General features: G+C 36.1%; 1 protein-coding gene across 1 annotated transcript in view; it reads left to right on the plus strand.

Annotated features, from left to right (window-relative positions):
- Positions 1-485: 485 nt before the first annotated feature.
- Positions 486-25,227, plus strand: part of CALCR (calcitonin receptor) — a 164,403-nt gene continuing 139,661 nt past the window's right edge. Inside the window, exon 1 of the mRNA XM_026675736.2 lies at positions 486-910. The gene's annotated coding sequence lies outside the window, so the exon portion shown is untranslated. The remainder of the gene's footprint in view (positions 911-25,227) is intronic.

Raw genomic sequence — 25,227 nt, forward strand, 5'->3', positions numbered from 1 at the left:
TCAATGCATCTTCCTCTTTTCCCATAACAACAGCCCCGTGAGGTGAGTTGGGTTGAGAGACTGGCTCAAAATCCTACAGCTGGCTTTCGTGGATAAGGCAGAATTTGAACTCATGGCTTCCCACTTTCTAGCCTGGTGTCTTAACCACTAGAGATCATACAGGGTCGGGTATGTGTTCGGGTCTGTCTTACTTCTTACTTACTGCCTTTACTTACTTTTTCAGGACCTTGCCGGCAAGCTTGCCTCCCCAACTGGAAAGGGGCGTAACGGATCACGTCCACACCCACGCCACCAGCCGGGTTGCCACTTTGTAGCCCCCGCCTCTTCATGTCCCCGTGACAGCAGCTCGCCTAGTTTCTAGGGCTATCCAAGGCATCGCTGGAGGGAGGCACCCGAGTGTACGGCTCCTTTAAAGCCTGGGCTAAGCTGCTAGTTGGCCCTGCCCCTGCCCGCTTGAGCTCCCCAACTGGGACCTGGGCAAGGAGGCGCTGTGCGCTGGTCCTTTTCCGTCACCTTCTGCTGGTGCGGAGTGGCCGAGTGAGCTGCTTCGGGTTGTGCAAAGAGAGTCAGTTCAGTTCAGCCTGAAAGGGTGTCGATCCTGCAGCGCGCGCGCGCGCGCCAGGGGACTCCGCTCTGGTGGGAACCCTTTTCTGAGGCGGCGGGGCTGATTCCTGCCCTTTTTCAGACTTCGGTACCCCCCCGTGGTACAACTGCTGTCCATTTGGGCTTCCGTGGGTGATCTTATTTAACTGGGTCTCCCCCAGCCCACCTTTGGGAAGGAAGAGGCGGAATTCAACGATCAGATCTTGCAAAAAAGATAAACCGCCTACTTTCGCAAGTGCTGGGATCCGGTGCTGCAGGGGAGATTCAGACAGAGAATAAACTCCCTTGTCTGCCTTTCAGAGGAGAGGTAAGTGCTGTCAAGTTGGAGCTTTGGCTGATTTTAGGTGGGAATTATTAAATCTTGGGAAAGGGAGGACGGTAGAAGGAACGGGAGTCTTTCAGACCGGGGGTCTGCGTAGTTTTACTGGTAGTGTAGAAAAGCCAGTTCCCTCTTACAAAGCTGCAGTTGCAAGAATTCCTTTAAGCGGTTGCGGTCTTTCCAGTATTTTTCATTGTGCTTCCCTGCACCCGTTCTTAGGATTTTATGCATTACTCAGACATTCAACATCATCTTCCACTTGTTACTGTCCTGTATTTATAAGGCGGGGGGAGACACTTCTCCTGTCTCGTTCTTTTTCTCCAAAAGAAAAATCTATTAAGAGGGGAAACAGACAGAATATTGTACCTGCCTTTTCCTTTTCACTCTAGAAATTCTGTATCTAGAAGTGAAGCAATCTTCTCTCCCTCCTTCTTTCAAGCTAAACTTCTAGCTTAGCTGAAGCTTTTCCTTTTGCTCAGTTCCTTGTGGTGTTCCTTGAAGGAAAGTAGAGCATCTTTCTGAAGGAACTTGGTGCATTGAACATTTGTGCAGTTGGGGGGGAAGGATGCCATTAGTGGAAAATGAAAGAAACTGGAAGGGGGATAAAGTCAACTGGAGGGCAGCACCACTTGGATCCAAGTGGGTGAGAATTCCTCAGTCTTCCTTTTGGAAGAGTCTCTTCAGGAATCTCTCTTATCATATTGGAAACAAATTGATTCCCTTGCAGTCCATATAAAGGGTGATAGCTACAGCCTTGAACACACCAAACCAATAACATGCCAATGTGGCAGCTGGATGGAAATTTTTAACATGCAGAGACATTATGCAGTTGATGTGGCAGTGTGAAGGAATTCTACATGTTTTGTGAAAAGAACAGTAGAAATTGCACTGGACACTGTATTAGCCAGTTGCAACTTTTGGGTACCAGGGAAGGTATAACAAACCCAGCAGTTTTCATATAACTTTTGTCTAATATGAATATAGAATGTATCATAGATGCTAGCATGCATAGGATATGTAACTGGCATTTGAGTTACTGCTCAGTGGAATGAAATTATGTGCAATATTGTGTGTGCATGGTATATGTACAGCAGCTATTGAACAGTCATTATATGTCACAATTAGAAGATGCATCTTTACAAACCTAAATGCAAATCAGTAGCTTGCGCATTCTGGATTTTATTTCTCATGGTTTGTTTTTTGCCACCTTCTTCCTTTCTGGCATTTAACAGATTCTGTTAACACATGGCTTTGGAAGCAGTAAGACTGCAGCAGGAATTCTAGGTTGTGGTCTTTTAGCAGTACATAAAAATTGATGCAGAATTTATTTTGTTTACTGAAGTTGTACATTGCATTTCAGAATAGTAGCTATCTTTCATAAAGTGGCTGGGATATAAAAATATACATAGTTATTCCAATATTTCAAGTCTGATAGTTGCAGGTCCAAATATTATGTTGCATACTACATGTTATTTACATTGGGTAATAGTAGCAGAGTTCCATTACTCTACTCAAAGATGTTTTTTCTTTACTCAATGTAAAAGGAGTTTGAAGGAAATTGGGTCAGAATAAGGCTAACAACATATTCATCTAAATAAATTATTCTTTTCCTCTTTAGAGATGAAATTAATGTTTTGCTAGTGTTGTCTAAGATACAGTATATTGTAGATACTTGTATACAAGCAGCTGGAAAGGTTGTATCAGTCTGTCAACACTCATTCACTTATGGAAATGCATTCAACATGAGTTTTCATTAAAACTGCATTAAACCTAACTATTTATCATATGGGCTGCTCAGTATATTGGATCATAACTGAAATAAAACACACAAGAGTTCTTTATATTTCAGTTTCTTTGTAGTTCAAGCACTTGATAACTTTGGCAGAGCTGATCTCTGTTCTTGCTATTACTGCAAAATTGATTTTGCAGCTGGTAAAACAGAATAAAACACATTGGTACTTCAGGATCCAGAAAGAAATTTTAAATAACAGCTATTTTAAGAAAAAAAATTCCTTATGTCCTCACTATGATAGCATCTCATTTTGGGGGGGGGGGTGATAGGACAAGTTAGCAAAATGCCTTCTGTCTTGGCACATGTGAATCAAGATTGTGAATCAAAATTTATTTTACAATTCATAAAGAGTTGCTATTTCTCCTTGTTTCTAAGAAAAAACTCCACACAATAAACTTTTTTCCATTCTGATTTTCTCTTGCTGCCAGGGAATTCAACCCTGAAGTTTGTATTGGCTTTCAGAGTTCAAAAAGTTGAATCTCTGAAATGAAGTTACTGGCTATTACATGACTTTATTTCTGTAACATCTGACAGTTCCAACTGGAAGAGTCCTTTCTCAATACATTTCCAAATATTATTAGGAAAAAAGGTAATTCTTATTTGGGAAAAATCATTAAGTAGATGAAGCAGAAGGAGAGAGAGTGAATAAAATAAATGTTCTAAATAAGATAAACTAGAAATCACATCTCCTTTTCTTCGATAGCATTCAGTTTTATCTTTTAAAAATTGGACGTGGACATGAAGTGGTATCATATGAGGTCACATGCTGATTTTCAGGAACACAGTAGCCTCAGGTTAATGCTTCACAAGATACTCACTGCATTTTAAGATTGCTAAACTGCCACCATTTATACTCAGCTCTTTTCTTTGCTTCTCGGAGGAAAACTAAGGTACTGTGAATTTAAGTACTATGAAATAACATGTGGCTCTTTGATTTAGACTTATTTTGCTTATTCATAATAGTTAGCTAATTGTTTTTCTACAGCAAAACACTCAAGAAAGTATACAGTTTAATTCTGGGTGAAATGAAACAATACTAATAAAATTGAAATCCAATGGCACAAATGCTAAAAGATATTAGGAACTTAAAGAAAAAAATATTCCAATTCTCAATAGTAATAAAGGAGATCTTCTTTCAAAAATGTTTTAAACAGACTTGAAAAACTTGATTGAATAAATTCTAATTAGCAATATATATAACTTGCTTTTTTCATTAGCCCAAAGTAATATTCTTTCCTTCTATTTATCCACAGAACTGCAATACTCTGTTAGGCTGGACTGAGAGAGAGTGATTGGCACATGGTTATTTAGTAAGCTATTGTGGTCAGTGATGAATTTCAACCTTTGCTGTTCAAGTCCAACATTTTAACTGCTATACCACATTGGTGGCTTTAAGATTTTTATTTAGACATCTAAGTGTGCAGAAATTTTATTTATTTATTTTTGTTATTTTTGAGGGAACATAGAGTGAGCTAAAAGTATCAGATCTGAAGAATAAATAGGAATAAAATATATTCAGATACAGCAAAAATTAGATTATTTTGAAAGAATTCTGTCATCTGACTATAAGAAACATCATTTTCAATCTCTCTGAACCCCCTCTCTTCTGCCACAAAATGTCCTGCAATTTGAGATTGCACCATTGTATTTTCTCCAAATTATGAAAGCTAACCTTAGATGTCATAAAACTTCTTGGTATCTAAATGAGATATCTAATCAAGTTAGTTGTGGGATTAACTTCCATATTTTATCATAATCATGGTTTAAACAAAAAGTTCTCTAACATGATTTCAGTTTTGACACTATATCTTTGATTTTTTTTTCCTTTGGCATAAGTGGAAAGAGGTTCATATTCTGCTAAGCAGAGTTTTAAAACCTTGACTTGTTGAATATGTAGTAGTATTGAATGTAGTATTTTGCATCACATTGTATCAAAATCGACGGTTTTACCCACTGCACTAAGCCAAAACATCAATGAACTCACATTATGATTTGACATGGACTTTGGAACTATCCTTTATGTGAATGCTCTCTCTCTATAGTTGCTTTCCAGTTATCAAACCCTGTTAACAAGCCTCAAATGTTCAATAATGAAGATTAAAAAAAAATTGAGTGATACCTTGCATACTAATAAACAAATGACAAATGTCTTCTACTGAAGTTCCATTGAAGTTCCAAAGGCATAGTAGTATTTTTATAAATAAGCCATTTATTTCAGTTCAGTAAAACAGGAAAAAATTTATTCGCTAACTGTAAACTCTGCCTCATGGAATGTGATTTATTTATGTGTTAACAAATTAAATGCACCTCAATTCCATTGTACTAGACTACAAGTTTCAATGAATACATTCATGTATATGGATATCTTAAATACCATCATTATGGTATGGACAGGATTTTTTTTTGTTGCATTAGAAAAATTCCCATTGATGCTTAAAGTTAAATCCTGATTCACTCTGTGGTATAGTTTTCAAGGCCCGCCTTGTTGCCTGTATGTTCTGTTTGACATACACAACTCATTTGGACTGGCCATTGATTTGGACAGGTTCCTCTAATGTACCTGAGGAATGCACTTAGTTTGGTCCCCCAAGGTTCCCCTGCCTATTGTGCTCAGAAGGCATAAGAAGAGAGTTGTTATTGCTTTTTTCATTCCTGTGTAGTAGCTTTGCTTCACTACATAAATGGAGGAGATTTCTCAGTCAATTCCATTCTTGTGTACTATGGCTAATTTCCTTTCTCAAAACCAGCACAAAATACAGTATTTTTTTTGTAATACTTTTTGTAATAGAGGAACTAATGGACTTAAGCAATTATTCCAAATATATTTAAAGCAGAAATAATTCTACCTTCTTTGAGGGGTTTCTTTTATGATATTGCCACACTGTTTCCAAAGCATTACTTTCCTGCTAATATAGCGGGAAATGATACTGAAAAAACTAGCTTGTATGACTGCAGACTTTGAAAATCTCAGGCTCTCAGATGATGTTGTCTCTCTAATTAATGGAAAAGGACTGAAAAGGAAAAGAAGAATATCTCAAGTCAATAATTGGCTACACAAGAGTAAAAACCAGTGGTAGGATTCAAAATTTTCTACTATTGGTTCTGTGGGCATGGCATAGCTTTGGGGGCGTGGCTTGTTGGGCGTGGCAGGGAAAAGATACTGTAAAATCCCCATTCCCTCCCCACCCCACCAACCTGCTTTCCAGCTCCGTTCTTCTCTACAGGGCAACAAAAGAAGACCCAGCCGATCAGCTGGGACTTGGGAGGTAGAGAGTAGATGGGGATGGGGCCAGGCAGAGGTGGTATTTGCTGGTTTTCTGAACTAGTCAAAATTTCCGCTGTCAGTTCTCCAGCACTGGTCAGAACCTGCTGAATACCACCTCTGGTGTAAACAGAAGAGATTTAGTTACTAGGACCAACATCAAAATTACCTGAAATGAAGGACAGGTTTCTATACATAAATTTAGCCCCAAAGCCTGTTATCCATCTCCCAAACTCTAGTTTTAATATGGAGGAAATTTAAATTGGAAAAATATTGCTTAGTGAAGAATTAACTCAGTAGTGCTAAAGTCCTGATTCAAAGGATCTTCTCACCTTCCTACCTTTTATTAACCAAAACAAAAGAGAGAGCTCATTATGGTTTTTCTGTGTTCTTTGGTTCAAGATGTTGTAGATTAGAAATATGATGTGGAAATATTTTCAAAATTATGTTTGCAATGCAAATATTTAAGGTTAAAAGATTAAAGTTTGTGGGTGGACTCTACTGCTGCCTTCTGCATGAATCTTTCAAATTTTCAAAAGAAAAAAACCCAGACCCAGGAAACTACAGACCAATCAGTCTAATATCAATACCTGGGAAGATCCTGGAAAACATAATTAAAAAACAGATCTGCGAACAACTAGAAGAAAATAAAGTTAAAACTATTAGCCATCACAGGTTTGTTAAAAACAGATCATGCCAAACCAATCTTATTTCATTCTTCGATAATGTCACTAAATTAGTAGACCAACAAAATGCTGTGGACATAGATTTCAGTAAGGCATTTGACAAAGTAGAGCACAAACTACTTCTTGGTAGTGGAATGGTCAATATCACCACCAGATGAATTTGTAGCTGGCTGACAAACCATACTCAATTCATAGTCCTTAATGGTACTTCATCCACATGGAGAGAAGTAAGCAGTGGGGTACCAAAAGGCTCTGTCTTAGGTCCAGTTCTCTTGAATATCTTCATTAATGACTTAGATGAGGGAATAGAAGAGGAACTCATCAAATTTGCAGATGATATTAAACTGGCAGGAATAGTCAACACCCCAGAAGACAAGCTCAGGATCCAAAAAGATTTTGACAAACTTGAACAATGGGCTCTATCCAACAAAATGGATTTTAATGTGGAGAAAAGCAAAGTTTTACATTTAGGCAGGAAAAATCAAAGGTATAAGTACAGATTAGGCAAGATCTGTCTCAAAAACAGTAAGTGTGAAAGGGACCCTGGAGTCCTAGTGGATGATCACTTGAATATGAGCCTGCAGTGTGTAGCAGCAGTCAAAAAAGCTAATATAATCCATTCTATACTGCTGTTGTATAAACAGCAGTATAGAATCAAGATCATGTGAAATATTAGTGCCGCTTTATAAAACCCTGGTAATACCACACCTGGAATACTGCAACCAATTTTAGTCAGCATACTATAAAAAGATATTCAGACTTTGGAAAAAGTTCAAAGAAGAGCAACTAAGATGATCAAAGGCCTGGAGACTAAAACATATGAAGAATGGCTGCAGGTTTGGGATTTGGCTAGTCTAAAGAAAATAACTAGAAGTGATGATAGCAGTATTTCAGTATTTGAGGGGCTACCACAAAGAAGAAGGGATCAAATTATACTCCAAAGCACCAGAGGGAAGAACAAGAAACAATAGTTGGAAACTAATCAAAGAGAGAAGCAATCTGGAATTAAGAGAAACTTCCTAACAGTGAGGACAATTAATCAGTGGATTAATTGCCTTCAGAAATCATAGCCACTTCCATCACTGGAGGTGTTAAGAAGAGACTAGACAGTCACTTGTCTGAAATCGTATAGGTTCTCCTTGAACTGGAGGCTGGACCAGAAGACCTCCAACGTCCCTTCCAGCTTCTATTCTATTCTATTCTATTCTATTCTATTCTATTCTATTCTATTCTATTCTATTCTATTCTATTCTATTCTATTCTATTCCATTCCATTCTATTCTATTCTATTCTATTCTATTCTATTCCATTCTATTCTATTCCATTAACAAATCTGATACCTCCATTAGTATTGGCCCAAAGCTTTCTTAGTACAGTAGTTGCTATTCTGGGAATTGCAGTGTAACACAATCTCAGAGTATAGGGACACGTACTCTGCATTTCTGTTAGCATTTGACATTTAATGTACTTACGTTATTAGAGGAACTGTACGTCAATTCAGAAATGCACTGGTATTATCCATCTTCAATTTAAATACTATATATTCCTTACCCAATAACTGTTTCTACAGTAACATATAGCAAAAATCCAATTTCAAATTGTTATGAGCGTCATATTCGTCAAATTCTTCAGTAATTGCAAACATCCACATCAATTTAGCCAATGTTGAATTATTAAATATTTGCTTTTCTATTCTATTTATTGTCCTCCCACCAAAATGAAATAATCTTACCCTCTTATCCTTCCTCCAAAGATCTCAGAGGACTATACATTTACCTCGAGGTATTCTTAAAATAATGATATGACACAGGTTAAGGTGAGAGGGAAGGTGAATGATAAACACAATATGTTCCTATGGATAAAACTTGTTGGTGCTTCCCCAGAACTTTTGACTGCTATTCAGGTTAAACTTTGCAAAGGAACCTCAATCTCTTTATAGAATTGATCTGCTTTGGCTTTGTTCACATTGGTGAAAATTATTAGAGCTACTTTAACCCTTCTTTATATTAAAATATACACTACTATTATCTATTGCATAATTGATTATCCTCAGATAATCCTGAATCTATTTTTAATTGTGAAAAGTGCTTTCATTTTTATTTTCATATTTTGCAAGTATAAATTAATTAATTACACTAAACTGCTGAAATTATTTTGATATTTATTTTTTCATACAGGGATTAAATAAATATGTAGAGCATCAAGTCTCATGATCCATGTTGCCAGAATAGAATGGAAAAGAAGTCTGATATTTCTGTGGGATGTTGGGTTGAAGACAGCTGGCAGAAATCAAAGAAGGATAGATGATATTTCTTTTAAAGAAATAAGCAAGATCCTAGGAACGCCGTATATTTATTTTTTTAAAAAAGATTTACCCATCCAACTTAAAAAATGGTTCGCATTTTTGAAAAGAGGGGTTTACCTAGAATCCCTACATAGCGATAAATGAACTAAGTCCAATTACCCACCCCTTGAGTGCCATTGGCCCTTATCTAACTCTAACCAGGTATTGATCATTACTTGAGAAGATTCCTGTGCATTAGCTTTGAGAAATAAATCAGCTTAATTAAACCTTCATGTGTGGAGCCGGTCTTTTGCACCTGAAATTTCATTATATTTAAAATCTGTCGATAACATGTGAGGTTTATTTGCAAGAAAACTTGTTTTGAATCATAAACTTTGTTTTACAGGTAACACCATGGACCTTATTTAAAGGCAAATAAAAATGTCTGCAGTAACAATATTCCCTATCCTCATCAATTTCCTTGAGGTTGAAGATAAATTTAAATTCTTAGTATCTGAACTCTTAATAATGAATATAGGCTGCTGAATTAGCTCCCCAGTTAACGACTTAAAGTAAGATAATATATTAAGAGCTTCACTTTTACAAGAAACCTGCTCAGTTCTTAAACTGAATTATGCAACATTTTAAATGCAATTTTAGGCAATTCTTTAGATGTTCTTGATTATTTCAAATAACAATTTATACAAGAGAGCTCACTGAAATCTGTAAATGGTTTTCCTACGATTGGGGCAAAAGGCAGCTACTAAGCATTTGTTTAGATACAACAGTATTCAGGGTGCTTTAAAAATAAAAGTCATGTAAACTTCCAGAAGGATAAATATCAGAATGAGGATGAATAAAAATCTACTTACTTCAGAAATGGGCCTTGTATATATGAGGATTGTATACTAATTAATTATAAGTCTTCTATATTGCTCCAATCATTTTTATTTTATTTATTAATTAAATTTGTTTGCTACCTGTAGGTGCAACATGTCTATTTTGAGTGGCTTTCAGACTTCCAAAATAAGATTAATATTAATATTAAACATAACAGCATCACAATTCCAGTGTAGTAAAACAGTGTAAGTACCAAGGAACAGCCATAATATGACTATATGAGCATCCAAGGGAAACCAAGACATGAGTGGGCAGGGGAAACCAAGACATGAGTTCGCAGGAGTTCGGGAAGAGCCCATAGCTAAGATTCTATGCAGTTTGGAGAACTCACAAATCCTGGCTGGCCCCACCCCACCCACCCCACCCCTCCTTGCTGGCCCCACCCATCCCACCCCACCCCTCCCAGGAGTCCCTACAAGGCCCATTTTGGATGCACGTAAGTGCAGGGCGTGCACGGAGGCTCAGGAAGAGCGAAAAATGAGCCTCCCAGAAGTTCAGGAAGGCCAGAAATGGTCCCGGTTCTGGCTTCCGGAGAGCTTCTGAAGTCCTAGGAGACTGTTTTTGCCCTCCTGGATGTTTGAGGAAAGCCTCTGGAGCCCAGGGAGGGCAAAAACCCTCCCCCCCATGGTGCAGGAGGCCAACTAGGCCACATCCAGCATGGCCACCACACCCAGCAACTGCTTGCTAACATTTTTGAAACTCACCCCTGGACCAAGATGACTTCTGACTAAAATTTGGAAGCGAGGGAGAGGCCATGGAAGACCAAAAAAAAAAAGCCATAAACTTGGTAGAAACAGTAAAAGAAAATTGATAGGAAATTAACAGCGGAACATTAAGGCAAGGAATGAAAGAAGGGTCTGATTAAGGTATCACAGTGGGAAAGGATAACATTAAGTGAGGATTAAGAAAGCAAAAAGATACCAAACTTGGTGTAGTGGTTAAGGCATCAGGTTAGAAACTAGGAAACTGGTGGATAATCTGGGCCAACTAGAAAACTGGGATAATCTGGGCCAATGGGGAGACAGTGCCAGAAATGGAAAACGATTTCTGAAAAACCTTTCCAAGAAAGCTACAGGGGCTAGTCCAGATAGTCTCCAAGAGTCAAACATGATTGAATGGAAGGGGAGAAAAGAAAAAGAAAGAGAGGCAGAAGTTTAATTGATGCTTAACAGAAAAGAGTGCTTTAGAGAAGCAAAGCAAAAATCTTATGACTCATGAAAATAATTTGCTTGAATAATAAATAGAAAGTGTGGGAACCCAAGATAAGAAAATCTAAATAGAGTTCTTATATTAAAATGATACATTGAATAATGTAAATAAGTATGTATTAAACATTTATATCTATCTTTGCTAATGCCTTTGAGAAGAGTCAAGTCTTCAGGCATTCCAAGAGCTTACCAGGTCAGGACCATCTGAATCTCAGAGAGAGGCCATTCCATAATACAGATTAGAAAATTGTACTCTGGTTCACGCCAAGAATATTTGGCATTTTTAAGTGTTCTATTATATGGAACTATAAAATGGCAACAGATGGAAAGTAGATGTATTTGCTAGGCTAATTGTAATAATTAGTCCTATAAATGAGATTGAGTATTTATATGTTTAGTTAATTGATTGATTGGTCAATCTTGAAAAAAAAAATAACGATTTAAATTAAAATTCAGTTTAAATATCCTGACAGGCTTTCTCTGTTTCTAGGAGCTAAATGGTACATACCTTGTTTAGTAAGCCTACTAACAGCAGATACAGTAATGACCATATTTATAAATCTGCCATGCTGTAAAACACAAAATAGTATGCTGGGCCCAGTCATATGTAATGTAGTTGAAAAATAAGGTATCGTGGATTGGTTACGGCCCTCAGTATTTGGGAAGTATTTCAAAAGAAAATCACTTCAAAAGTAGCATTATATATTTTTAGAAAATATCTTATTATCTAGATCTATACTTTAAGACTTCTAGCATAAAATATTTCACACATGGATCGGGGCTCCATTCAAACAAACAAACAAAAAAAAAAAAAACAAGGGCAGATAGACCTTGACCTATCACCTCAATTGAGCACAACATTTCTGTTGCTAAATGAGACATTTGTTAAATGAGTTTTGCCTCATTTTACGACCTTCCTTGCCACAGTTGTTAAGTGAATCACAGCAGTTGTTAAGTTAGTAACACAGTTGTTAAATAAAATGTGATCACATGATCCCTGGACAGTGTAACCAGCATAAATATGAATCAATGGCCTAGCATATGAATTTTGATGACATGGTGATGCTGCAGTGGACATAAATGTGAGAAATGGTCATAAGTCACTTTTTTCAGTGGCATTGTTAAACAAACTGTTGTAATTTGAGTACTGTAAGTTGTACTACCTATATAGAATGTCCATCATAGAATGTCCATCACAGACTGGGTAGTGGAAAACATACAAATTTGATATTTGTTTTTACAGCAAGAACAGACTGCCTTATTGGATCTGGTTGACTTATTTTTCTTTGTCCTCTAAACAACTGTACCAAGAGGCTAATAGTAATAAGGTATTGTAATTCAAAATGAAGTGTAAGAAAAAAACTTTTTATATAAAAAGCAGAGTGGGTGCAACCACCCAGTAAGTGTGGATTTTCCCTAAGTGATGTGCAGTTGCCCTCCATTGTGGATTTCCATAAAGGTAAGATTTGTTTCAGAAGAGACATAGCTATTTATTTTAGCATTTATTTTATTTTTATTTATTTATTAAAAATTTTTTTGTCATCCATCTTGCTGCAACTCTAGGTGGCTTACAATAGCAAAGTAAAACTATAAATATATATACAGATATATAAAATCACAATAACATTGTAATAAAATACAGACATTCTTGAATTGCTGTTAGTACCTTTTCTTACGCAATTATTCATCTGGGACATATTCTACATTTTTTAATATAATTATGATTATTCTACATAAAAACAAGAATTGCATAGCTGGATTTCACCCTTTCATCCTTACTCTCTCTAATCTATCTCCAAAGAATCATTTAGCATAAATTCTCTCAAAATTAAGATGCAATGCTTAGAACATTGTGGTTGGTTGTTCTGCTCTTGGTTTTCTCTTTGATATTGTTTGAAAACTTAAAAAGATGATATCTCCTTTAGGTTAGCTGATGGCTTGAAGTGAATAGTTATTTGCACAGATTGGAAAGGAGAACAAAACAGACTGAAACTGAGGAAAAGAAAAGAACTGAAATACAATTCACTTTCACGTGTTTTTTTCTTGAATATATTAAACACAGAATCTATATTCTAAGCTTATACCAGAATTCCTTGCAAAATTTAAACTGGATCATTACAGGAAATGAACAACCAAAGAACAAGATGCAAAGACATAAATTTATATTGGCATGCACATGGTGGTTAAGGAATAGGTTGTTCCAGATACTAGTCTTCCCTTAGGCACACAAGTCAGATTTAAACCTGCCATCTCTTAGTTCTAGACCAGGGGTATCAAACTCAACATTGTCTCAGTGGTGTCACAGTGGCACATGAGATATCAGGATTTTTTCCTTCTTCGCTAAACCAGGTGAGGGCTTGGCCAGTGTGAAGAATATTTATCTACTAACTAACATCCACTGTACAACAGTACTAAATTACAGTCCCTAAACTTCAGGGAAAAGGTGGATTTGCCAGTGATGATTCGATTTTGGTCTATAATAATTCATCCAATGAGACCTTTTTCTTGCTGCATGGATTAAGTTTTTAAGCAAAAAGACATTATGGGAAAACAATAGTTAGAAAAAAAATGATACAAAGCTCTAAGGAGAAAGTAGATCGTGGTAGGTAGAATATCTTGGCAGCAAGAATGAGAAAACATTGGGCTACATGACTCTTAATTCATATAAAAATGCATATTAGCTTGATCCCTTTGCCTGTGGTTTATAGTTACAATAGGATTGTTTATTCTATTTTTCTAATGGATTTGTATCTCATGGGACAAAAAAATGTTGTGAGCAATAAGTTAATGACCATGCAGCAGAGAAATAGAACAAAGGATTTTCTTTGCCACAATGGTAATAGCAAAGTAGTACTTATGGATAGTCAATATTATAAGTAAGTCTGATTCAATATTAACCTATTAAATCTGTATATTTTGCAGTACTGTATTCATATTATCAGAACAGCAACAGCATGTTGCCCATGTATCTTGAAATCTAGTAAAAACACAGTTACAACCAGTTCAGATGATGAAGAGTGGGGAAGAGCTGTATGTATACTTTTACCTCAGAAAAATTTCTTTCTTTCTTTTTTTTTTTTTTTTTGCGTTCTCTTATCTACTGTGCCTCAAGATCCCTGGCCTTTGTAAACCTTATTGGCTTTCACCAATCGGCAAAAGTGCTTTGTGCTGTGTCCTGACAAGTAATCTCTGTCCACCATGTGGCCTACATACACATGTGGCACTTAGCCTAAAAGATTAGATAGTATTTACTTTCTTTCTAGGGTTTAAGCCAAATTTTAAACCACGCTGAAAGTATAGCTTTACATATAGTTTGTAATGTCCCGGAGAATGGTATTTCAAATGACTATTGAGAGGCATATTCAACTTATTTTTTCATCTCGGCTGCTGTGGTTTTCTGTTTAGTATATAGAAAGGAGTGATCCTGTCAAGAGGCTCTGTATTTAATAAGCCTATTTCCTCATGTTGCAAGTAGCTAATTTATTAAGGTTAGGATAAGTTATAAATCCTACATTGCCTAAATTAAATAAAATATTTAGTCAGTGTGTATGTTAGCTACTCTACAGCTTTCTCTGAGTGGTTTACCTGATATCCAACATTCTTTTTTGATACTTTGTCTTTGCCAATTTCATTTTATTTTATTTATATAGACTTATTTGTCCTTAACTTTTTATCCTCCAATCCTTGAGAGTGGAATTTGATGCAGGGAATGTTGTTGAGGGGGAAAAGAGTAAATAAACGCCTCCATTTGCTATGGTCCAAATCAGAATCATTTTTATTACTACCTGGCAATGATTTTGAAGTTATTTCCAGAAAATGTGTGAATTGTAGAATTACATAAAACTCTATTAAGTGAAAAAATCTGACTTACAACATCCCTGACAGATGTAAGCCACCCTTGTTCTTATTCTATTTAAGTGTAGTTGAAATTAGATTGAATTTTTTTGAATTGAATTGAGTTCATGTGATTTATCTGTCTCCACATTCATAATTTGTCCTATCTTTCACAATTGGCAGTAACTTTTATGGACTGATATTCAAAGCTTTCAGAGGCTTTATGATATCCTGTCTATTCTAGATGGCACTGAACACATAAATAAGGCATTAAGCAGATAGCCCAAATATCAGCAGATAGCCTTAATCTTTATTTTTATTTGATTTGTCAATTGCTTACAAGATAATAGGCATAAGTATAAACATAGTTATGAATACATGAAATGGATACATATAAAAAAAATAAAAAGAATCAACAGGACAGGGATGGTAGGCACGTTGGTGCGCTTATGCACCCCCCTCTTAGGAAAGGGGTGAGGTCAATAGTAGACAGTCTAAGGTTAAAGTTTTTGGGGTTTGGGGAAGAAACCACAGAGTCAGGTAGAGTTTTCCAGACATTGACCACTCTGTTTCTGAAGTCCTATTTCCTGCAATCAAGTTTGGTGCGATTAACCTTGAGGTTCTATCTATTGTGTGCTCTTGTGTTGTTATGGTTGAAGCCGAAGTATTCATTGACAGGTAGGACATTGCAATGTATGATTTTATAAACTATACTTAGATCGGACCGAAGGCGGCATAGTTCTAGGTTTTCTAGGTCTAGAATTTCAAGTCTGGTGGCATAAGGTATTCTGCAACGAACAGAGGAGTGGAGAACACTTCTTGTGAAATATTTCTGGACTTTTTCAACTATTAATATCAGATACGTAATGTGGGTTCCAGACTGATGAGCTGTATTCAAGTATTGGTCTAGCAAATGTTTTGTATGCTCTAGTTCAGGGGTTCCCAACCTGGGGTGCGAGACGATATTCCAGGGGGTGCGAGAAAAGTCGAGGTAAATAATAGGATATTGGCTATATGTTGGCATTTTTATTTATTATGCAATGGATTAACTTTGTTTTCATTTTAGAGTTAAGTATCGTTATTTAGTGGCCGTCACATACATAGCTGAAAAGATTCAATTCTACCATATATTTAACATGTTCAGTAGTTCCTAAAATCTAAATTTCAGGGGGTGCGAGGTTTGAGTGAAATTTCTTTAGGGGTGCGGGGCGAAAAAAAGGTTGGGAACCACTGCTCTAGTTAGTAGTGTGATATTACCAGAGAAAAAGCTATGTAGGATTAGGTTAACAACTCTTAATGCCTTTTTGGCTATGTAGTTATAGTGGGCTCTATTACTTAGATTATTAGATCTGCAAAGATGAAATCAGGAAAGTCTAAGAATGAATAAAGACTTGCAATAAAGTAAAAGATAATAATAATAAAAAAATTTCTTTCAACATATAAATAACAAGGAAAAAGCCAAGGAAACAATAGGATTACTAAAGAGACCAAATGGCAAGAAAGTAATAGGCATCAGAGAGAAAACAGAACTGTTTAACTCATTCTTTGTATCTTCATGCAAAAAGAAAATATAGCCCAAAACATAATTGTAAATGACAGACTTAATTATAAATGACAGACTTAAAATAAGCAAAAATAAAATGATTAGAGACCACCTATCTGATCTTGATGAATATAAATTATCGGGACCTGACAGATTACATCCCAGAGTTCTGAAAGAACTGGCAGATGTTATCTCAGGACCATTGTCCCATATTTTTCAAAAATCCTGAAACACTGGGAACTACCTGAGGATTGGAAAAGAGCTGATATGATTCCCATCTTTAAAAAAGGAGAAAAATAAACAGGCCCAGGAAACTACAGAACAACCAGTCCAACATCAATAATACCTGGGGAGGCACTGGAAAAGATAATTAAAAAAACAGATCTAGAAACAAAGTTATAATTAAAAGGCAGCATAGCTTTGTTTAAAACAGATCATGCTGAACCAATCTTATTTTAGTCTTTGACAAAGTGACTAAATTAGTAGACCAGCAAAATGCTATGGAAATCACCAATCTTATTTTAGTCTTTGACAAAGTGACTAAATTAGTAGACCAGCAAAATGCTATGGAAATCACCAATCTTATTTTAGTCTTTGACAAAGTGACTAAATTAGTAGACCAGCAAAATGCTATGGAAATCATATACTTAGACTTCAGCAAGGCATTCAATAAAGTAGACCATAATTTATTAGTAAGCTAGAAAAATATGAGCTAGATAACATCACCACCAGATGGACTGGTAACTGGCTGACAAATGGTATTTAACAAGCGGTCCCTAACGGGAGGAAATAAGCAGTGGGATATCACAAGGCTACATCCTAGGCCCAGTACTTTTCAATATATTTATAAATGACTTGGATGAGGGAATAGAAGGGGAACTCATCAAATTTTCAGATGAAGCTGGCAGAAATAGCCAACGCTCCAAAAGACAAACTCAGTATCCAAAAAGATCTTGAGAGACTTGGACAATGGACCCTATTCAACAAAATGAAATTTAATGCGGAGAAAAACAAGGTTTTATACTTAAACGTGAAAAACCAAAGGTACAAGTACAGATTAGGTCCAAACCTGGCTCAAAAACAATAACTATGAGAGGTACCTTGGAGTCCTCCTAGTGGACAATCGCTTAAATTGGAGCCAGCAGTGGGCGGCAGTAGCCAAACAAGCTAACACAACCTTTGATTGTATAAACATAGGCATAGAATCAAAATCATGCAAGTATTAGTACCACTTTATAAAGCCTTAGTAAGGCCACACCTGAAATACTGCATCTAGTTCTGGCCACCACATTACAGAAAAGATGTTGAGACTTTGGAAAAAGTGCACAGAAGATCAAATAAAAGCCTGGAGACTAAAACATATGAAGAATGATTGCAGGATTTGGGTTTGATTAGTCTAGAGAAAAGAAGGACTAAAGAGGGAATGATAGCATTATTTGAATGTTTGAGAGGCTACCCCAAAGAGGAAAGGGTCAACTTATTTTCCAAAGCACCGGAGGACAGGACAAGAAAAAATGGGTGGAAACTAATCAAAGAGAGAAGCAACCTGGGATTAAGGAGAAACTTTCTAACAGTGTGGACAAAACCAGTGGAACAGTTTGCCTTCAGAAATTGTGGGTGGTTCATCAATGGACGTTTTTAAGAAGAGATTGGACAGTCACTTGTCTGAAATGATATAAGATCTCCTGATTGAGGACTAGAGAACCTCCAAGGTCCCTTCCAGCTCTATTCTGATTGACAGTCTATTCTGCTGTTGACAGATCTTTCTGTTAGGAAATTACTCCAAAGATTTGCCAAACCCTCTATCCTTTCCATTTTATTCTTTTCTTGTAAGGGAATGTCTGCAGAATATTGTCTGCAGGGTATAGTAAAAATAAATCAAGTGTCTATGATTGTCACAAGCACATAAAGAATATAATTTGATCACAGCATTGTGGTTACCATCTTGACCAGAGGTGGTATTCAGCAGGTTCTGGAGAACTGGTAGCAGGATTTTTGAGTAGTTCGGAGAACCGGCAAATACCACCTCTCACTAGCCCCACCCCCATCTATTCTCTGCCTCCCGAGTCCCAACTGATCAGCTGGCTCTTCTTTTGTTGCCCTGCACAGGAGAGCTGGAAAGCAGGTTTGTGGGGTAGGGAGGGAATAGGGATTTTGCACGCCCACCAAGCCATGCCCACAGAACCGGTAGTAAAAAAATTTGAATCCCACCATTGATCTTGACTTTTTAACCATACCCAATGAACATCCCTGACTCATGTTCTGTGCAGCATGTTACATGGCAGTCCTTTAAATCACTGATGAAAAAGATTGGAGCACATCTTCTATCTTGCATTAGTTTGGTGCCCAGATGACTTTTGTCTCAACATATGTCCACACAAAAATCATCATAACGATGGAATCCCCAATTGTAACTTCAAAAAAGGCAACTATGATCTTATAGACAACAATATATCATCTCTTGATTGGCAACTGCTATTCACTGGATGCAATACTGTTGAAGACCATTACAACATATTTTTACTTGAAGTCAAAAGAGTCATCAAACTATATGTACGTAACTCCCAAAACCAGAAAAAACAAATTACCCATAACAATAAGGAAGCTTCAATCCAAAAAAAAATCACTTTGGCGGAAAAACAAATCTGGTCACGTTGCCAACTTCAAAAGCAAATACAAAAATTTATGTCACCAGATAAAGACTAAATGCACCAATTATCACATTAAACGAGGAAAACCTTCTATACACCAATTCCACCCGTGCTTTCTACAATTTTGTAAACAACAAACTAAAAGACTCAAGGTCCATCCCACCCCTGAAAGGACCTAATGGTAAAGACTGCAATGATGACACTATTAAAGCCAACCTCTTTAACACATTCTTTGGCTCAGTATTTGTAAACAGCAATGGATCATGCCCAGTATTTCCTAGTTGAACCATTAACAACTACAATGATCTAATACATATCGATTTTATAGAAGACAATGTTGAAAAAACAGTACGCAATCGAAAACTGTGTCTATCTACTGGGCCAGACGGATAGCTTCTTAAAAAAGCTATTCACTGCCATAGCCGAACCTTTAAGCATAATCTTTGAAAAACCTTTCAGGACCAGCTCCTTGCCAAAACTATGGTCACAAGCCACAGTCATCCCCATCTTCAAAAAGGGAGACCCCAGCCTAGTTGAAAATTACAGACCAATCCCTTTTGCTGCATCACCTGTAAAGTCATGGAATCAATTACCCCTAAAACTAAAATCTTATGGTATCTCTGGACACCTACATAACTGGATAGAGGCTTTCCTGTCAAACAGGCAACAAATAGTCAAAATTGGGAGCATCCTATCAAGTTCTGTACCTGTCAACAGTGGTGTTCCCCAAGGCAGTGTTCTAGGACCAACTCTCTTCGTACTCTACATAAATGATCTCTGTGATCATATTAAGAGCAACTGTGTTCTTTTCGCTGATGATATAAAGCTATTCAACACCACCAACAATACTGCTACCCTTCGAAAAGACCTCGACTATGTATCAGAATGGTCAAACAAATGGCAACTTCAAATCTCAACAAATAAATGCTCTGTCTTACATATTGCCAAAAAAAAATCAGAAAATAAAATACAAGCTGAATAGTCAAGACCTTGTTGATGATCCAAACTCTGTCAAGGACCTTGGAGTACTCATCTCTAATGATCTAAGTGCTAGAGCCCACTATAACTACATAGCCAAAAAGGCATTAAGAGTTGTTAACCTAATCCTGTGTAGCTTTTTCTCTGGTAGTATCACACTACTAACTAGAGCATACAAAAAATTTGCTATACCAATACTTGAATACAGCTCATCAGTCTGGAACCCGCATGACGTATCTGATATTAATACAGTCGAGAAAGTACAGAAATATTTCATAAGAAGAGTTCTCCACTCCTCTATTCGTTGCAGAATATCTTATGCCACCAGACTTGAAATTCTAGACCTAGAAAACCTAGAACTATGCCGCCTTCAGTCCGATCTAAATATAGTACATAGAATTATATATTGCAATGTCCTACCTGTCAATGAATACTTCAGCTTCAACCATAACAATACAAGAGCACACAATAGATATAAACTCAAGGTAAACCGCACCAAACTTGATTGCAGGAAATAGGACTTCAGCAACAGAGTGGTCAATGTCTGGAAAACTCTACCTGACTCTGTGGTTTCTTCCCCAAACCCCAAGAACTTTAACCTTAGACTGTTTACTATTGACCTCACCCCTTTCCTAAGAGGTCTGTAGGGGGTGTGAATAAGTGCACCAATGTGCCTACCATCCCTGTCCTATTGTTTCTTTTTATTTTTCTTATATGTATCCATTTCATGTATTCATAACTATGTTTATACCTGTTATCTTATAATCACTTGACAAAATAAATAAAAATTAAAAATCAAAATATTAAGCAGCTATATTTAATAGTTCATATAATAACTATTTCTGTAGCAATTTCAATTGACCCAGCTACACTGTGAAATAAGTCATATTCAACTGAATGAAGTTAGTTATTACCATTATGCTCTATTTATAATGCCATAATGGTGTTGTGTCCCTAAATATTGTTAATTAAATGCTTCTAATTTAGGTGACCTTAGTTGCTAAACCAATTTACCAATTGTTAGAACATCAAGAAAGAAAGAGGTTCACTGTACTGGAAAAAAATACAATATCATCCAAGATGGGCTATTAGGAACCAGATATTTACCAAAGAAAGTTGTATAAAAGAGGTATTATGAAAGCATAGTCTCTGAAATAAAAAACTAAAAAGAAAAGCTTTCTTTTGTAATTGGCTTTTAAACTCATGAACAGTTCCTTGCTGTTCAATTTGAAGGAAATTAAAAAGGATATGGTAAAAATACAAAAAAGCTATAAAAGTTGCACTTAAACAAATAAAAATTACAGGTGTTTGCTGAAGCTGAAATAGTTGGTACTATATTAAAGATAAGAGTAAATCTAAAAATAGTTGATAAAATCCATAAAAACAATACAATATGTTCTATATTTTCCTACATCTTTAGGTGTAAGAGTCCTTCAATATTTTTTTATCTGCAAAATAATTTGCTTTAAGATGTACTTCTGAATGTAATTTCTTTTTTAAAACTTATTTTAATGATGTCTGTTCTAATTGTTAATTACATTAATCTACATTATTATTGCTTTTTGAATGAACTTAATAAAATATTTCAAGATGGAGTCATTACTTCTGAGATTTGGCAGACCTAGCCCTGAAGTAGCTGGTATTGTATAATTTGCAAATAGAACAAAACTGTTACATGTAGGGATATAGAAGGGTTTTTATCTGAGAGTAAAGTTTAAAATATAGTACTGAGAGAAGAGAGTATCTGTAACTTAGAATTGAACAATGGCATCCTTGGTGCTGCCTGAACTTGGTTGTTCGGTTGTAGATGTTTTGTTACCCAACTAGATAACATTGGTATGAATAAATTGGGGGGGGGGGCGGGTTTAGAGAGCAAACACCACACTTACATTGATGATATTACAAAGTTGGGTAAAGAAATGTCTGCAAGCAAAGAAACATGGCCATAAATAAAGTATGTTGGAACAGTAAATTGTTTACACCAAGAATAAAAAAACCAAGAGTGTCTATATACAATTGATGTGATCTGTTGTTTTAATATTGCTAGCATTATCTTAGGTATAATCTGAATTTTTCTTTACTTCCCCTTTGGGGACTAATGTAGAAAGATTAAAATGGACTAAATCCTTTCTGAATATAAGAATTGTGACATGATTTATGTCTTGGGTTGGTTTTACTGTTAAGAAACAATAGCCTGAATAGATATATCTTGGTGAAGGAAAAATTGTTATTCCGGGCTTCCAAAGAGGAACTAAAACAGGAAGTTCTCTTTTATGTTTTGGGCTACAAAGGAATTCAAGTTTATTTGAGAGGAGTCCTGAATAATATCCTGATTGCATGTACAGGTTGCTGCTTATCTTTTAGGCTGATGACTCCAGTATTGCAGGTACAGTAGCTTTGTGGTATTTTTTGCAGTATTTCTGACATGGCAGTTTTACTATAGGTAAACCTTGACTTAAAACCACAACTGAGCCTGGAATAAACAATAAATCATTGTGGTAATTAAGCAGGTCATTTTTTATGTCCTTTCTTGCTTGTTTAGCAAACACTGCGGTCATTAAGAAAACTCCACGTTGTTAAATGAATTCACTAAACCCAATGGATGTTTTTCTTGGAAACCACAACTAAATACCTGAAACCATATAAAAAAAACTAAGCAAAAAAAAATCAGGATCACGTAACCAGCAGATACTGCAAAAAGTTGTAAATGGGCTCCAGTTGCCAAATGCCCAGAATGAAACTGCGAAGGGTTGTGCAGCTGTTGGAACTTTGAAAGCAGGTTTTAAGTAGTAAGTTTGATCAGTCATTTAGTGACCGGTCATTAAGCAAAACTGCATATCTTAAACCAGGAGATTCCAGTGACTGACATGATCACTCCGGGTAGGTAACAGAGTTGCCCAGAGTGGAATTTTCTACTTTGTGACTATGATCTAAAGCTGTGATCATGCACTACCAACATTACTCTTAGTATAACTGCTGACAAAAACAGGACAATGGGATTGATCTGCCTTTCTGTTTGATGGATAGTTTTGAATGAATGAAGGAACCCCTGTCTTTCAAGAGGTGAAAAATTACTATGTCTGACTATAGTTCTTTTAAAATGTCCTTCACGTACTTGGTTTAAGAGGTTCAAGGAGATTGCTGTTCTAATGCTCCAAAATGAATGAAAGCATATGATTTTCAGAATAGTGTATTATTTTACTTTTTTCACATTACTGACTTACCTTGATCCTTAAAGATCACAACAGCATTCTTAAGTTTTGTTTGTCTAAATTATATCCTTGTTAATATTTTCTTGTCCTTTTTAAGTAAGTTGATAAAGGGAAGAGGAAAAAAGTATGATTCAGAGCTATATTCAAGGTTATTTGTCCCACTTTACTTGAGCTTTATTTATATGTGGATCCTAATTTTACATCCCTTTATATACTTTAGCATATACTGGTTTGAAATAGGGTCATTTCATATTCAGTGGATGATTCCAGAGTACAAATACAAAATTATATTTTCAGTTCCCACCCCCACCCCCAAGAAAGCTCCCTGCTTGTTAAAATTTTCACTGGAATTAATATTGTACTAGCTACTGGAATGATTTCAAAGCTTTATTCTAGACACAGAGCTACTATGGCTGCTGGAGACACATTAAAAAATGCTACTCAGCAACATGGTAAGGAAATGGTAGCAGTTACTTAGAAGCCTTGTACAGGTAATCCTTGGCCTACAACTATTCGCTTAACAACCATTCAAAGTTACAACAGCACAGAAAGAAGTGAATAGTCCTCATCCTTATGACTGTTGCAGTGTTCCTGCAGAGATCATGATTTGGGTGCTTGGCAACTGTCATGCCTTTATGATAGTTTCACACACTCCCTTCCTATCTACCTTTTGAGAGAATCAATGGGAAACCATCAGGAAATGTCACAAGTAATGATCATGAGATGACCACTTAATGATTATGATAATTCATTTAATCACTGCAAAAAGATAATAAAATTGGTTATAATATATGATGCCTGGTTTATTCTATCTATCTATCTATCTATCTATCTATCTATCTATCTATCTATCTATCTATCTATCTATCTATCTATCTATCTATCTATCTATCTATCTATCTATCTATCTATCCATCCATCCATCCATCTATCTATCTATCTATCTATCTATCTATCTATCTATCTATCTATCTATCTATCTAGATATTATTGTTAGACAGATAGATATAGATGGAATGATCATTGTTTTAAATCAAGTAATCCGATCTGCATATTTAGATTTCTCACATTAGACCTAGCAGGACAAGGCATACATATAAGTTTAAGGTTTTGGAATAAAACAATCAACTCTATAATCATAAACTCTCTCTTTATAAACACAGATTATATATTTGTCTTTTTGATTTTGCAACAGGTAATTGGTTTATGAATGTAATCTCAGTTTATAAGCAGCTACGGATATTTAAGAGTTAATTTGTACTAAAGGCTGACGTTGTGACAACACCAGAAGCAGTGAACGGAGGTCTCTGTTCCTGCGCTGGCTTCTTGTCATTTGTGGCCTCTGGAAGGAGCCGAAAGCTGCCTTGGAGGAGTGGCGAAGCTAAAGAGTGGCCACTGGTGAGGTTCCGGGGGAGAACGCAATTGTATCAGCAGTTGTTTGGAAGATAGAAGAAGAATTGGGAAATACAAAGTTTAAAAGGAATTAATTTGGAAGAACACTAATTTGGAAAGAAGAAATAATATTTGATTTTTGAAAGAAACTAAAAAAGGGTGGCTGTGAAACTGGATTAAAAGCGCTGATGAAAGAAAATCCTGCAAATCCCTTCAAGCTAACGATTTAATCAAAAAAGGAATAAAAGGAAGATTAAGACCTCTGGAAGCTGAAACATATTAAAATTAAATAATAAGGAATATTAGAGGACATTACCCCTGGAATATTGGTGACTTTAACTGATTAACATTGGGAAATAAAGATTGGAGGACATTGATATTAAAAATTAAAGAGACACTGGTTTAATAAAAAATAACTGTTGGATATTGGGCAATTGGAATAATAAGGAATATAAACATGAGTGATATATGCAAAGAAATAAAGATGGACCTTCGAGTTATGAGTGAGATGTGGGACATAGCTTTGGACTTATGCACTAAAATACAAAACAGATTAACTCAGA

Source organism: Notechis scutatus, chromosome Z (genome assembly GCF_049901735.1).
Source record: "Notechis scutatus isolate UNSWTSFEM ecotype Mainland chromosome Z, rNotScu1.2, whole genome shotgun sequence".
NCBI lineage: Eukaryota > Metazoa > Chordata > Lepidosauria > Squamata > Elapidae > Notechis > Notechis scutatus.